This window comes from Vulpes lagopus, chromosome 10 (genome assembly GCF_018345385.1).
Source record: "Vulpes lagopus strain Blue_001 chromosome 10, ASM1834538v1, whole genome shotgun sequence".
Lineage (NCBI taxonomy): Eukaryota > Metazoa > Chordata > Mammalia > Carnivora > Canidae > Vulpes > Vulpes lagopus.
In genome coordinates, this window is record NC_054833.1 from 80,038,259 (window position 1) to 80,054,493 (window position 16,235).

Genomic DNA, 16,235 nt, shown 5'->3' on the forward strand with positions numbered 1-16,235 from the left:
TGGACCTACGTTTACACGCCTGACAGCATGCCAGAGGTTAATTTACTTGCAATTTCTTCCCTCGATGTTTTTAGCAATAAAATACTCCATAAAAGGGGAGGTTGATGAGATTAAGATGGTTTCTTCCCCAAGCTCTCAGATTCATCTCCAGAACAATCGTATGAGAAGAGCTCTTTGTAAACTGGACCAGCTTCTTTGTCAATGTCCTCAAGCAAAGAGTATGAAATGCCTCAGCCACAGGATGCTTGTCTTATTGTAAAGAGACGTGTTTTGCCCACATCTAATCAAAAGGACTGATTTCATCGTAATGCTGTATCATTTGGCTGCCCTCCTGGGTCTCTCTGAACATGCTGGAAAGAAAAGATGTGCTTTATTTCATTGCTCAAGCTCCCATGAAATAGCAAAATGGGCAGAAACAGCAGTCTGAGATGCTGGAGATAATTGCTGTTGAATTCTAGATTTGATGTGTTAGCACCTTACAAAAGGCATATGATGGGGTCTCATTTAGAGTAAACTGTGTCACTGTGTGTATCGGGGGAATATGTGTCGTCTGTGTGTACACTTGCAAATTACATTTTTCAGCGTAAGCAGTAATCCTGCCAAACAATTACAATGTTTACAGAATCTGATGCAATCCATCTGTTAAAGACTTTTCTGTGTTTAGGCTGATAAAATATAAAACAGTTGGTGAAGACTTAACAAAATCCATGGATCTTTATTTTTTGGGGAGAGTGTCATGTTCTTTCTAGGCTGCACAATGGCAATCGGTTAGTGGAAAGCTTCCAGAGGCTTGCTGGGCTCTGACCAATTCTGTGGGATGGAGAGACAACACTGGCGAGGTGAGGCGGCCTTTCCTAATATATTACCTTCTCGCTGAGAACAGACACCAACACCTACTCAGGAGCACTTGCAATGCAAAGTGTTCAAAGTACATATTTTTTTTCCCCTCTGCTGTCAATTCTTGCCTTAGTTAAATTTGGCACAGTGTTAATAGAGTGATTTAAAGCATCTTGGTTGAATAGCCTTTCTCCCCTAAGAAGTTGACTTTACTCCTGGGGTGAGCTGAAAGACAATGAACCAGATACTTTACAAACGTAAACTTTTTCAAGACTTAGTTTGTGTTCCCCCAGATGCAGACCCTAAGAGAGAAAGATTCAGTGTGAGGGGTTTATTTGGGAGGTGCAGTGAGCATAGGCGGGGGAACAGAAGTGATAGAGGGAATACAGTTAGCAGTAAAACATATGAAGCTGGCTACCACAGTTGGTGGCTGGAGCTTAATCTCAGAATGGCTTAGTATGCATCTCTCAGGAGTTCCCCCACTGAGAGGCAAGAGAGCCAAGGCATTTACATCCACTCTCTTGGTTATCCTTGGTTAAGGACTGCTGCTGAGCAGTGGCCAGTCCCCAAGTCCAGCCTGCTATGCGTGTGGCAGCAAGCAGCATTCTAGAAATAGAGAGGCAGTCGCAGAAGCTGGGAGCTGACTAGAACACAATAAAACCAACTCTGAGGGATAAAGCCTGCACTGACCATGTCTTCCTTACTCTATTCCCATTTTAGGGGAAACATTAATACCATCCATTCTGTCAATATTTATATTTGAGGGTCATATGGGCAGTAAAGCCTAGTTTAAAGTAGGGGGTGGGACCAAGAGAATGTCTTGAAGCAGTCTTGGTGGACAAGCAACCTGTTAAATGGTATGCAGCTTCCGTAAGGCCTGTAGAGAAGAGGAATCCTAGCATATGATGGGGAAGGTACAATCTTCTCCCTTGAAGCTATGACTTTGTTCCCACTACCTATTTCATACAGTGGTTGTGAAGATTCTAACTTATCAGATCCTTCCTTAAGATCATATAAGTAGCAAAGCCAAGACTCAAACATAAGTCCATCTGATAATGAAAACTCATGGCGTAATTAGTGCAGATGAAATAAAAGCAGTGGTTCTCAATCATGGTAGGGATGGGAACCATACTCCCTAGAAAACATTTGGCAATGGCTGGAAATAATTTTGGCTACCATAACTTGGAAGGATGTTACTGACATCTGGTGAATAGATGCCAAACATCTCACAATAAATGGAAGAGTTTCCATTTCAATGGAATTCAGTGGCCTTCAATAAAGAATTACCTGGTCCAAAATGTCAATGGTGTAAGGTTGAGAAAGTCTTCCCTAAAGGCTAAGGGTATGGGTCCTGGCCCTACTGCTTAGTTAGTGTTATTAGGGAGCCCAAAGGCCATCTCATCAACTGTCACAAAGAGATCTGGATTACTTTCTAGTGAGTCTCCTATTTCAGTGTACATCAAGGAGAGCTAGGCCCTGTAGATCTAAGTAACTCTAAGGCAAGGCCCAAAAGTCTATTATAAAAAGTAGATCCCAGATAGTTGAAGTGGACCACACTTTGAGAAACTTCATTATACAATAGTTTCTAGAACTGATGAAAACTGTTTATCCTTTGAAGTATATAACATGCCTTAAGGGACTCCAAATATAAGCTGCTATCATGACTACCTGTGCAGACTTTGTCAACAGAGCCAACCTTGGCAGAGAAATCAGATTGAGAATCAGATCAGGACACTGATAGAGGCAGACATCCTAGGTTGGGATGTAGAAACATCTGGCGGCTAGAAGATTTAATGCTCGTCCTGACGAATGGTTTTGTGACTACAGTAGATTAGGACTTCAGTTGCTGTATAAAATCTTAGTTAATGCTTTCTATAAAATTCTGGGAATAGGGTGTTTATCATAGCAAGATTGTCTGATTTTATTTCCATACACTCAAAGCATAGCATGGTGTTTGCCAGTCAGGATTTAACAAATATGTTGATATAGACCAAAGTTGCATTGAAAGCTATTCTAATGGGACACTGGCTAGATTTCCCAGATTGGGCAACTGGGATGGGGCACCTTCATACTTAGTGATGGACAATCCTCTCAAGGTCATCCAAACCTTCGTGGGAGTGTTACAAGATGTGAAGTCAATTCTCTGAATCTCCTTCAGCTCCTCTCCTGGGTTAGCACATACATCACTCACAGCTGATGGATGTATGAGATGCTCACAGCTTAGAGATGCAAACTTCTCTAGAAAGTTACCCTCAACTGATGGGAACCCCCTCTCCTGGAAATGCTGTCCCAGGGGTGGTCTAAAACCAATAAGTGATTGATGCTGGGATAAAAATCACAGATCCCTTGCTTCAGGGTCAGACAGTTCTATGGTGCGTAGATGTTCCTGAGCTCCCTTAAAGAGCATGCTGAAACAGACTTTAACTGAAACCACATCTGCTTCCCTTCTTACACACTGGTCCTGAAAACAACAAATCGCTTCTCCAGGAATCCCTGTGCTTGGGAAACCTGACTTAAGCCCTTAGCACCAGGAATGAAGATCAAAATCTACGTGTGTACGTGTCCTTGTCCAGAAGGTGCTGGCCTCATAAAGTAGTTTACCTCTCGAAGGTATAACTGAAGTGCCAACTGGAGAGAACACCTGCTAGCAGGGGACCCTATACTTCTGGATGCAGAGTTCACCTTGAGCCAATAGTCCCTATATGTTGCCAGGCTCCCGCTAGTAAAATATTTCACATGGGTCTGGGAACCAAGATGGGGAATTAGGGATGCTCCTAAAAGTGGGACAACTCTGTGATAACCTCCATACTCCAGTGCTCTTCATTAAATGAAATTAACCTCCACATTCCACTACAACTTGAGTTAAAAATCACATCTTTGAACTCCTGTTTTCCTTTTCTCACTTTCCACACAAGTTTCTCCTTTAGGCATTCCCTCACTTTCACAAGAATCTACTCTGGATCTGCTTCTAGGGAACCCAACCCAGGGTTAAGACAAGGCACCTTAATCCAAACACCACAGATCATTTCATCCTCTGCCCTCCTTGTATAGATATAGAAGAATTTGACACTTTGTTTCCCAGCTGAGGAAACCGAGATCCTGAGAGGAAGTTACCTATGATCACTTAGTGGGAAGTAAAGATGATCTTGAATGCGCATCGGATTTAGAGACCCCTTTACTTTGTGCTGCATATCCTACTGGTTGCTCAGGCTGTCTGTTAATACCCAGGGACTCACAGTACTTCCCTGCAGGATCTTACTACCTCTTAACCTCTACCTCCTGGCCTGGCTGGTCAAGGAGGATAGCATAAGACCATCATCAGTGTGTTAGATGGGTCACAATAAGCTAAAAATATCACACTGGAAATGTCCCTTCAGATCCAGGCTGTCAACAGCTGTGACCTAGTATGTTCTTAAATCTGGGACTGTCAGGCTTGTGTTCGGGTATTTCCAGCTATATCTCCCAGTTCCAAAGATGTGATGAAGCATTTTTTCATCCTAAATATGGACCATTCCTTCAGAAAGTTGATTTGAGTCTACTTCATTAAAGTCCCAGTCCCCTTGGCAGCCATCACTCTCGAACTAGCCAAAGGGAGCTATTTGCATCTCTTAGACTACTGGGTCTATGTGGATTGACTGTGTTCCAGCCTTCTGAAATGGACTTAGAGGAAGTAGTCAATGGATTGAGCAAGTACTGATGGGCGAGGTCCTGACTCATTTGTGTAATTCTGCTGTGAGCGTGTGTGCTAATACTTGCTCCATTCCACCCCAAGTCCAATGGCCAGACCAGCTTTTAGGCCACATATGACAGCTCTCAAAGCCAAAGGGCCTGGGCTTCATGTTCATGGTTTACTCTAGGCCTGGAGACCTAACCTAAAAGGTTTGAGGTGGGAGAAGGTGTTTAAAAGATCTATTTGGCAATGAATATGAAGAAATAACTAAATGTACTTAGAGACTTTCTCAGCTGGTCTGTTGTATCAGACAGAAATTGCATGAACCCTCTCCAATCCCCTGGATTCACTGTAGCTTACTCTCCTAATCTTGACAAACACTGAAACCCACTGGATGCTGACCAGTCACTTGCCCTGGGACTGTTAGGGCTGCCACTCCATGGCCAGGCTGACCAGCTGTGTGCTGGGAGTTCTGGGCTCCTCCTGCCATTTCTAGTCAAGGGTGAAAACTCCTACCTCCCAGCATGAGCTGCTCTTATACCTCAGCTGAAAAGGGGACAGGTGATAAAACTCTTGCAAGGCAGATTTTGACCAAAAAGAAACCAGGTTATCTCCCCAGCTATCTTCTCTACCATGAAATAATCTCAGATGCAATTTGTCTTTGTGACCCCCCGCCCCCCTTGGAAAGCCCCGTGTCCTGTACAAGCACATCTGCCAAGCAACAAGTGATGTCTCTTCAGTTTATCACAAAGTAGCTGCCAGTATAAATTACTTTGTTGCTTCAATCCTTCCTTGCCTTGCTTCCCCTTTCCTTATCCTTGCTGCCCTGGGCATGGCAACCCTTAAATAAATCATCACGTTAATCCTCTCCTCAGGCTCTGCTTTCTACAGAACACTAGCTCACTCTTGCTATGGTGAATTTCCCACTAATCCTTCATTAATTCATTTCTGGAGTCTCTTCCATGAGACTCCTCTGAACATGACCAACTTCTCTGCCTACAGAGTCAGACATACCTCTATATGCTAGAACTCTGGATTTCTATATCTCTCAGCATTCATCACCTCTTGTATCTAATAGTAGGTGGGAGATTTCACACTTTAACCCCATTCACCCAATCAGGCTGTCCCTAGTCACAAGAAGCTTGGTAATTTTGTTTTTACTGGCATCAACCACCAGGATTTTTTTTATAGCTTAGGTCTCAAATATTTATCGAATAAATGTGGGGAAAGTATGAAAACAATCTAACTAGTCTTGCTACCTCCTAGAAAGCTAGCTTTCTACATAAGGGAGCTGGTTCACATGCAAAGAGAATTGAACAGGTTCTGAGATGGGAATGATCCAGTGGCTCAGAGCACCAGCCAAGAGAGGCCCTTAGGGAGGTGCTGTGTATGGTTCCATGGGGATTAACGTCACTCTCATAAGGTGGCAGAGCAATGGGTCCCAGACAACCTTGTTCAGAATTTGGAGTCCTGTCTCTGTATGAGGTTAAGAGGCTCTTTAAACATTCATTTTCCTAAAGAAAGGTGATGTTTTAATGGGCCACAATGAAATGAAGGCTCCACAAGTACATGGGTTATCTGATCTCAATCTCCAAGAACCACATGTTAGATACTTAATAGAGTTGATGACTCCCAAAGACTCCACTGACCAATAAATCTTAAAACGGTTTCCAACAAGCTTATTTGTGTAACCAACTCCTAGTATAGTGCTTAATCAAATTGCCAAGAGGCCATTATATGCATAATCAGACTTAATCCTTTCCCTGAAGGGATTTATAACAGTGGAAGAAGTGGACCCTATAAGACTAAAAGGGGTTTGGATATTTGTACGCTAACTTTTCCCGTCACAGACTGATACCCTTCCTCCCTCATACAGGTATACTTTCCACAAAAACTCCGTCTTACCAGCTTGATTCCTGGACACCTATTTTGCAGAATTAAGGTAATTAGTAAGGGAACAAATTAAGAGCAGTTACACGACCCAAATAGTATTCACATTGGAGAAGGAAGGCATTTTGTGGCAGAAGAGAAATTGGTATAACCAGGTAGTCACAAAAATGAGAGGCACTAAAGTCAAGGTTTAGGATTCAGGAAGTTTGAAAAGGGAAAGACTGCTGGACAACTGCTTTGTACATGAGAGAAACAGGAAAAGAACTTAGGAAATGTGGCAATATGTCCTTAAATCTTCCCCTTTGTTTTTGAACTACATTTAAAAATGTGAAAAATCTTTTAAGGTGACATTATTCTGAGGCTGGACCACTAGACCTCTCAATTCTATTGGTTTGTACCACATTTCAATCCTATCTAGGGAATCTGAAACCATGACTATAGTGTTCTTGAGGTGGCTTTAACTAGTATCCACTATCTCAAGAAAACACCATAAAATACTGACATGTTTATACACATTAATTTTTTTCTAAGATCCTTTTTAGCGTTGTATTTTAAATGACTACATGAATTGACGGCAATGAAGGAGTAATTCTTTTCGTGGATCTAATATAAACAAGGTTAGGATGACTTTTTGATGTGAATGCTTCAATGATTATTAGGATACATTATAACTGCCCTTTGCTCCACGTGTCTTGTGATGTCTGTGGCCAAGAGCAATATAATTTTGACTGGAGCTGATTCAGCAGAAACATTTACTTAATCTTGTTAACATTCTCACTAATGAACCATCCACTGATCATTACTACAAAAATGGGGCCAAGATATCCAGGTGCCCCTCATCATGGGTCTAATTGTTGACATTTTCTGTTTACTCTAATCCTGTATAGCAACATGAGCAGGCGAGGCTTGAATGTGGGAGCAATCTGCAGATCACTCACTGGTCACAGACTTCTCCTGACAACCAATTCAGGGGGAAAATTTTTTTGACTTAAAGTCCAATTAGGGGGGTTTTCCTCTTTCCCTTTCTACATTTAGAAGATTTGGAAACTAGTTTGCAAGTTTTGTCAACACTCCCACCAAAACGTAAGCAAATAAGGATGACAAAGTAGAAATCTCAGCAGTCCTAGTTTCTGCAACAGCCCCTGGACTTTGGAAGGAAAGTAATGGGGTATTTACAATACTAAAGAGGTGCACTGTACAGAAATGCTTAAAACCACTAAAAGCAGGAGGGGCAACATCTTAAACCTTGGTTGGAGGTCTATGGTGGAGTGGGAGATGGAGATGATAAAGAACAGTGCCTGGAGCAATTTCTCTGCTGCCACCCAAACTGAATCTCCCAAGGCTTAATGCTCTTGGCAAGGTGTCCACCACCCTGTGACCACATGGTCTGCCCAGTTAATGTCTACTCATCCTTGAGATCTCTTCTGCTTAGCACTTCCATGGAGACCCCGTAGCTGCCCAGATTAGACATGTTTATGCCTACACTACTTTATAGTACTCTCCCCAGTCCTTTTTTTGGGTCATGAATCCATCTCCTGTGCCAGTCTTTAAATTCTGAGGGTGAAGGTCTCTGAGGCAGTTCTCCTCTAGATCATCATGCTGTGAGGAGTAAGGGCTCATAGGCTTGCTGGACAAATTTTTTCTCTGGCCCTACATTCTTTACCTTCAGGGGTTTGGAGACTTTTAAAGGAACAACTTAACACTGGGTGTGGGGGCACAGCTTTTCAGATGACAGATTGTCACTGGCCCTAGGGCATACCAGCTTTGCCCCCTAGAAGTGGTTTTGGGTAATCTGGAATTGACAGAACAAGACTCCTACAGACCCAAGCTTTGATTTCTCATGAGATGACTTTAAGCAGCTGTATTCTTGAGGACTGGGGAGAGCCACCGGAACCCATTCTTGGGATGTTCAGAAAATGTGGGCTCATAAGCCATGTAGGCTTTAAAATATCTGCGGGATGGTACATGGAGGCAGATAGAAATGGATCTATTTTTTATAACTTTTAAACCCCAAACCTGCTCAAATGAACCTCAAATTAAAATCTCAAATGGCTGTTTTCTTAGTTCCTTTAAACTTTTTTTTTTCCTTTTGGCATGTCGGTGACTAATAAATCGCAGTAAAGCCTGAGTTTACACTAGCTCATAGGTGATTACAGTGGACAAGTAGTTTTCCCCAAACCTAAGGCCCCTCGGAAAATGAAATAACCCACATATGGAAGGAATCAGCAGACAGAGGGGCCCCTACCTACCTGCATTCTCTAGCTGCTGAAATTGTGTTTTGATAAGATAAGAGGAAACAGGGCAAGAGGAACTCCAACTCCTAGAAACTGAAATCTAAAGCTCTTGTTGCTGTAAGAACTTCACAGAGGGGGTCAGCTGGGCCTGGGTGGCTGTGGCAGGCCTGCAGAGCTTGGCCCTAACCAAAGTTCTTAGTCTCCATCCCATCCCTGCCTCTTGCTGCCTTTTATCCTCCATTGTCACGTTATCCTAGAAACTGTTTCAGATGTTCCAGGAAAATCTCAATTTCTATCATTTCTGTCCTGATCTGTTCGTGACTGCCCATAACCTTGTTAGACCAACTATTCTAGTTTTTTTGCCTTTAGCAGGGTCCTGGAATCACAGGGTTGGGTGTGCAGACCTCAAAGCTGATGGAGGCCAGTAGCTAGCAGAAGTGATTGAAGCTAGCCCACTATGCTGGAGCAGTTAAATACTAAAGCCTCTACCAGTCATGGCCAGGGAGAAGACAGCCCAATTCTTAAAACCTTTTGATGCTTAAAACCAAATGCTGATCACTAGATTTTCATGTGCCTCTCAAAAATCAAAACCGCTACAACCTCATAACTAACTTGACCTGAAAAAGGAGTATGCTAAGAAGCAAAAACAAAAACATACAAGAGTCCACTTGTCTATAGGCTCATTGGGCCATAGCCTGCCAGATTCCTTCCATCTTTCCCTAAATTCTCCATGGTTTATCCTATCTGTCCTTGAATGTTCACCATATACCATTTCATCAACTCTTCCATCATCTTAAGAGCTGACTTGTCCTGTCCAATTTGAGGGCATAGTGGCTCAGATACTGCTAATCTGTCCTTGGTTACACAAGTCAGAAAAGATCCAGGGTTTGAAAAACATTCTTTTGGACTCTACTGCCCTTTATTTATTTTTTTTGTTAAACTAATAATGCACCCCACCCCATTTCTTAAGAAACTACTAAACTCAAAAAAACCTAAAGGGAAATAAAAACTTTAACATAGTGATTTAGCTAAATAAAAATTAGGTCGTTTGAGGGTGAACAGCATTGAAAAGCACAAGTCGAAGGGAAGAAGTTATACTCCTAGTGGCCAAGTAGATAAATGACTTCATCTAACAATTTTTAAATATTAAGGCTTTATTGTGTATGTGTGAATCTGAGTATAGTTGACACATTACTTCAGGTATATAGCTGTGACTTGGCTTCTCTGTTATGCTGTGACAAGTGTAGCTACCCTGTCACCATACAATGCTATTACAATATCTCTGGCCATGTTCCCTATGCTGTGCCCTTTAAGGAATATACTTAAATATTCAAGTTGAGTCACTGATGCTATGAGATCCCCCTCTATTGTCAATCACTCAGTAAAAGGCTGGTGCTACACAGCTGGCTTTGGTGGTATTGAGGGAGTAAAAGATGGGACCATGTACCATAGAAAAGGGACGACATATATGGACAACGAAGTAATGGATAAAATGGTCTAATTCATTTGAATCAGGAACTCCTTTCCATGGTCATTAAAACCAGGAGAAACACTTCCCCAGAGGACTCCCACTCTAGAATTCCAAGGAGATTACTAGGGCAGTAAGTTTCTCAACTTGAGATGGGAGTCCAGCAAAAATATCTCTGTATCTTCGAGTAGGGGTGACCATCTTAGAAATAGATATATCACAAGAAAAGATCTCCATAACCATCCCCATGATGACAAAGCTAATTGCTATAGCATCTGTGTTCCCATTGCACTTCACTATAACATGCATCGTACTGTGACACTCTAATCCTGGTGGAAGAGTAGGTCCTCAGCCCCATGCCTCTCCTACCTATCACGACAGGCACAGACATGCACAGTTGATAGGTCAAGATTTTTAAATTCCCACCATCTCCAAATTAATAACTATATGTCGTGTCATTTCCATTAGTTGTGTTTACACTTAGTATTTCTTTGTAACTGAGTTTAATTTTCCAGAAGGTACTAATTTTATTGCTTCCAAAGTAGTCAATTATTTTTGTTTATATAGCATTTTATGTTTCAATTTTCCCTTAGACTCGTTTGCAGACACCCGGTTGGGATATATACTTGGTAATGTAAACCCAAATTAATTTACACAGTTTTGCTTGACTGGACTTTTTTTCTTGAAGTCACGCTCCATGAAAAATTCTAACCAGGTGAGCCTTGGCAAAGCAGCTGTTCCTCCCGTGGTCTGTAGGGAGGAACCATCAAGGCATGAGCTAAGGGGAGGCAGGTAATTGCCTTGCCTATTTGGGGTCTTTGTCTAATATTGACTTTTAATTATGAAGGCCAAATGTTTATTTTCTTACGGGATCCATTTCTACCCCTTGGTTATTGACACAGTTGGAATATGAAACATGTTTACTTTTTTACATGGGGGTGGATGGGTAAGCTTATATTACAGTAATATACTCCAAGTGTCAGCTCTGTCAAGTCTGACCACATGTCTTGTATGTCCTGATCAGTTTTAGATCTTTATACTGTATAATGTAACTAAAAATACATGAAAGATGTATCCCCTATTCCAGAAAACACTTCAGAAATACTAACCAATACTGTAGTTTGTGTTTATTGACACTGGGGCTGGCACATAGGGGCTCAATTTGTCAAGTGCTGAGGATACAATAAAGATCAAAAAGCCCTGGATCCTACCCCCAAGGACTTTTGTCTTGAGGCTAATGGGCAATAGTGGGCCAAGCAATAGGTGGGGGCTATTTGGACCCATAAATCCTGCTTCAGGAACCTTTCCTGAAGAAATAGTCTGAAATTCAGAAATGGCTTACAGAGATTGTTCACACAGTGGACATTGTTATCAACAGACTGCTCATGCTGATAGGGTTCACACAGTGAATTATTTAACAGTGGAAAAACTGGAAACAGTGGGGGAAAATTGTAATTAGCCAATTATAACAAAATAGCACAATGTATTAGCTACTCTGAGCCTGGCAAAGTCCAAAACAATCAATTAACATTAATTTTTTCAACCCTATGAGGGTATTTCTATTGTTTTTACTGTTTATGTATAAGAAAACCGACACCAAAAAGCTAACTCATTCAAGGTTACTTAACATGCAGTGCAGCCCCAGAGTCTGCCTTATGTTACAACCACTAAAATTGATAGGGGACAGGCCTATGACACGCGGAGTTGGACACACGCTGCCAATCTGAGCCTGGATTCCCCTAGAAAGCATAGCCTAAGATAAGGGCTTGTTGGTCCTTAATTTATTTGGGGGAGTTACTTAAGAAAGAGCAACAGAGATGAGAGGAGTGAGGCAGAAAATGAGAACGCCAGTGCAAGGATGGGTTATGGAATGTCATCACTGTTGGGGCAGGGGGTGCCTCTGTCCCACAAGGACCCTCCGAAGAGCTGTAGAGAATGTGCCTCAGAATCACCCTCTGAACAAATGGGAGAGGAAAGGTTATGTCCCCCAACTCCATTCCTCATTGGTCAAGGCTTAGCCATCGGTGGCCTCCCTTCATGTCCAACGTGGGCATAAACACGAGTGTTGGGACTTTCTGTGGATCTCACAGTCTGAGGTGTCGGGGAAGACATAGCAAAAAGCACGAGACAAAGCTTGAGACTGGTGTAGCAGCAATGGGTGAAGGGACAGGAGGGCTGAAGGACAGGTGGCAGAACACCAGAGGTGCCTGAGCCAGGTCCTCCTCTACCCTATTCCTGCCCAGTTGTGGCCTCTGCCCCATTATTTTTTTAATAATAAATTTATTTTTTATTGGTGTTCAATTTGCCAACATACAGAATAACACCCAGTGCTCATCCTGTCAAGTGCCCCCCTAAGTGCCCACCACCCAGTCACCCCCATCCCCCCACCTTCCTCCCCTTCCACCACCCCTAGTTCGTTTCCCAGAGTTAGGAGTCTCTCATGTTCTGTCTCCCTTTCTGATATTTCCTACCCATTTCTTCTCCCTTCCCCTCTATTTCCTTTCACTATTATTTATATTCCCCAAGTGAATGAGACCATATAATGTTTGTCCTTCTCCGATTGACTTATTTCACTCAGCATAATACCCTCCAGTTCCATCCACGTCGAAGCAAATGGCAGGTATTTGTCATTTCTAATCCTCTGCCCCATTATGAGGTTGCTCAGTGCAGTCGTCTTCTATGAGAGCATCGTTGACTGCAGTGTCTGCCAGGGTCTGTCCAGGTGGGTGAGTGGAATGGATCCAGCTGCGCTGCTGCAGGTAGCTCCCAGGTCTGTAGCTCCTCCACATGTCTACCCTCTGTGACCCTCAGGTTTTCTCCCATGCTAAGCCTGTACCTCAGAGGCCTAGGGTGCTTGCCAACTAGGGTGAACCAGACTCTCTTCATGGAAAGACCCAAGCCTACCTCAAAGGGGTTAGTGTCCCTTCTGAATCCTGCAAGGCTCAGTACTGGGGAAGAGGATTTTGACATAGAAGACCCAGCCTTCCATGGTGGGCTCAAACCCCAGCCCATCTCTAAGGCTTGGGTTTAAAGGGAGAGAGATCCTTATTCTTCAGGGACCCCACAGAAGTGCAGCAGATTCTCTCCGTGTCGCTGACACCTCCTCAAATCCCTCGGTGCACCTCAGCACATTTCCCTTCTGTGTCTGAGCCTTGGTTCCTTCACTCTTAGCAGACTGTGGTTGCTGATGTTGCCTTTGTGCAGTTGACATGGGCACATACTCTCCAAGAGTTGTGACCAGTGTGTCCCACAACAATGGGGAGAGGAAAGAGTAGGAGTATTACTGCCACTGAATGATGCTCTTTAAAAAAAAAAAAAAAAAAGGCTCAAGTGGCATATTTTGCTATAGACACTTGACCATAATATTTCAAAAAACACATATACCCAACCTACAGCTTATCGGTGTGTTTTTTTTTTCCTTTTTAGCCTCCCATTTATTTTTTTTTTTAATTTTTTATTTATTTATGATAGTCACAGAGAGAGAGAGAGAGGCAGAGACACAGGCGGAAGGAGAAGCAGGCTCCATGCACCGGGAGCCTGACGTGGGATTCGATCCCGGGTCTCCAGGATCGCGCCCTGGGCCAAAGGCAGGCACCAAACCGCTGCGCCACCCAGGGATCCCTAGCCTCCCATTTATGTAATGCCTGCCTTCATATCCTGTGTGTACACTTAATCTTACTGATGGTTACTTCCACGTATTGACTTATTTCTTCCTTACACCTCTAGATATTTCCCACACTCTAGTGTTCTAGAATGAGAATAATCAGCTCTTAAAATTCTGAAGTTCTCTAAAGAACACTGTCAAGAAATGGCACTTGATCTTCAGAACCTAAAGATATTTATAGTATTCCAATTTTCCCTTTCAGTGCCCTTTTCAATCAAAGCCTTATTGGCATAGTTCAAAGGTAAAGAGAAAGCAGGTCCATGGACCCTAATTGTAGGGGCTTCAGACTGTTGTAGCCATGATCTGTCCCCTCTTCTTACTTTGACCAGTGAAGACCTAGAGAAGACTGACTTGGCTCCCTTGATCTTGGACTCTGTTTTCTGAAGGCTCTGCTACAGCTCCAAACAGAGGGGCTTGCAGAGACCATCAGGAGAAGATGCAGCTGCTCCTTATCCCTCAGTTCCTTGAGGGCTTGCCCTGCTGGTGCGCCTCATAGCCCATGCCACTGTCCTTTTGCCTTCTGCCCTGGGACTCTTGTGTCATGGCTGACCTACTATGGGATCATCTTCCTATTACTTGCAGTTTTTCAGCCTAGAAGCTCCAGAGTTGATGCTCCATGGGGTTTTCCCTGACTGGTGGGAGATGGATGGTAGGTGGATGAAGACTTCCAGAAAGATGATCTAGAGACACAGCAGCTTCATACAGCCTCTCTGAAAATGCCCAGAAGTGCAGGGAATTGTTGCCAAGTTGTGGCAGCACAGAATGCACAATTAACTTTCCTCATCCCCTGCCTCCTTTTCCCCCTCACTCGTGCCCCCCCCCTGGGATTTTTGCTGTTCAGCGAAGTGTTCACACAAACTTAGACTCGGGCTGCTTTTTCTAGAGGAACTGGATCAAAACTCTACCCACACATCTTTTGGGTTCTATATGTGACTTGAACCAAATCACTTAAAATCATATTGTGTAAAAGGTAACTCAAAGCTTTAACCACACTTAACGTTTGAGGGAGACAGTTGTATATAAGAGTTGAGTGTGTGTTTAGTGTAAAAAGCACCCAGCATATTTCCTGACCTAAACAATAGCCAACAAAAATCCTTTTGCCCTTGGCTGTCTTCTAGCTTTCGCTGTGTTGACTCTGTTGGCGTGGCTGGCAACCCATGATCTAAGAAGTGTAGGGAGGTGAAAGTGAAGACTGTCAGCAGAAGAGAGTAGCAGCATGTTGGTGACTTCATGTGGCTCGGTTCACACAACCTAGGGAAGCAAACGTGTAGCCCACCACGAAACACTTGACCTCCTGAATTCATTGAAGCAAAAATGAGCCTGAGAGGATCTTCTGGGGGATAAGTTAGGTCAGCACTTTGCCCAGTGTTTTTCTTTATAGGACTGGGACAGGATTTCCTTTCTCCTCCTCTTTGCTTCCCATATGTATTCAAGTCACCTCTACTAACCTTCTCAATTCCAAACAAGCTCGCCCAGAAAGGCTCTGTTTTTAAAGGGCTATATTTGTGTGTTACAAGCAGCCCTACTTCTTGGGCCATATGATCTAGCAGATTCTACAATGTTGGAAAGGTCAGTACTGGAAAAAGATCCATGTGGAATTTGTGGCAAGTCTCGGGGGGACAATCACAACCCAGGGCTCTGTTTTTTGTTTTGTTTTTTGTATTTTGTTTGGTTTTTGTCTTAGCAAGGGGAGGACATATCCTCTTCAATGGATAATTATATATCTCTCTATCTATCCTACCAACTCAGAACACTTATTTTAAAAGGAATTTATGTAGTAAAGTATTAAACCTAATAGTCCCTTATAGTTATTGCTGTCTTCATTATTTCTCAACTCATTTAATAATCTCTTCTAGAATCTCTTGGGGGTTGACATTAAGCTTCTATAGTTTCAAGAAAAAAGGCAGAATTCTGGAAAGTTGGGGCATATCTTCAATTCTTGCATCTTGTTTCTATTGGACTATGATGACTAAAAGTACTTCCACATCAAATCTACAAGCTTTATATTTAAGATGTGCTGTTCTGAGGCTAGAAAAATCAGTTTACTTATTTAATTTACGATGGCATAAACAAAATTAAGTGAAAAACCACTTCAAAAATTGTTTAGAGAAAATAGATGTTTAGTATTTTTTTTTTTTTTTACTCTATCAAAGTACTTCATCCCTATCCAACCCCTACAGCATTATATTCATCTTTTGTTGATCAAAATACCTAATTAGCGATTTCTGGTAAATAAGCTAACCTGGAAACTTTACCTCTTGGGCATTATTTTTAAAAACCACTATTATGGTACTGGATCCTGGTAAAGCTGAGGATGCTGATGCCAAATGACTGTGCCCACAGCTGCATGTTGTGAGCGAAATCTGGCAGGCCCATTGGGTCCTATCAAATGGGCCCAGCAAAACTCCAAGCTGGAAATGGTACATTAAAGATCCAATGTAGGTGAGAAGAAAGTTCAAGAAAGCTAATGAA